This window comes from Larimichthys crocea, unplaced genomic scaffold, assembly GCF_000972845.2.
Source record: "Larimichthys crocea isolate SSNF unplaced genomic scaffold, L_crocea_2.0 scaffold392, whole genome shotgun sequence".
Lineage (NCBI taxonomy): Eukaryota > Metazoa > Chordata > Actinopteri > Sciaenidae > Larimichthys > Larimichthys crocea.
Genome location: NW_020855132.1, coordinates 1 through 1,120, shown reverse-complemented (window position 1 = coordinate 1,120; position 1,120 = coordinate 1).

Below are 1,120 nucleotides of genomic sequence, written 5' to 3'. Positions count from 1 at the left end.
ACTGTGCCTGCTCACAGTGTCGACAAGGTCAAGAAATCGTGACTGTCCCTGTCTTAGGTTGTCCCAAAGTTTTCAGGGGGATCTTACCCGTCATTGGTGAATCAGCCTTCCATACTTGACCGTTTAATTTTAGAGTCATATCACTGTTTTGTTTTGCCTCAGTTATGCTTTCTATTTGTTTCTCTGTCTTTGTATCTCCCGTCACAACATGTGCTGTGTTACTGCACGTCAATGTTTCCTTTTACATCATTTAAGTTAGTTTACATGACGTTTACTAACAAGAGTAGTGGGCTAGTTCTTTAGAGGTTGCTTATAATATCTAATATCTAATATTTCATTCAACATCTAGCTTAAGGCTGAAGGCTTGTCGCACACTGTGCCTGCTCACAGTGTGCGACAGGGTCAAGTAATCGTGGCTGTCCCTGTCTTAGGTTGTCCCAAAGTTTTCAGGGGGATCTTACCCGTCATTGGTGAAGCAGCCTTCCATACTTGACCCTTTGTTATGAGGCATATCACTCTATTTTGTTTAGCATCAGTTCTGTCATTTTACACGAGGTTGGCAAAGGTTGGGTTAGTTTTGTATTTACTAAGTCAGGGTTTGGTTAAGTAAATGCAAAAACTGTTTGACTACCCAGTCGTTCGGTTAATTGGTGGTTGCATAAATATTCTGCTCTACTCTACATCTTACATGCAGTCTCAGTTAGCCCTCTCCATGTTTCTAGCTGTTCCCGCTTTAACATGACATGTACTCAACTGCATTTTGTGCACATCAGAATATTGACAGCATGACAGTGGATAAGTTGCAGCCTAACTCTGTACCTCTCACCTCATCCTCGCTGAATGGCTCCACTTACAGCAACTCCTGCTCCACCATGTGTTGAGCTTTCAAAGCTGGCCAACATTTGGAGCTTATTTTTTCTGGTTTGCTCTGTCCGGGCGGGGGCGTTTTTTTAAAGGTACTGAAAATTTCAGGAAACATGGCATCGATGCTCATGATAAGAGTAGAAGTCATTTGCTGTGTATGGTGGCTAAGCGGGTCGCGGACAACCCGGCTGCCGGTCCACTGAACGTTTGGACGAGACGGGCTCCCACTGAACGTCAGCAGCAGGTGACTAAACTA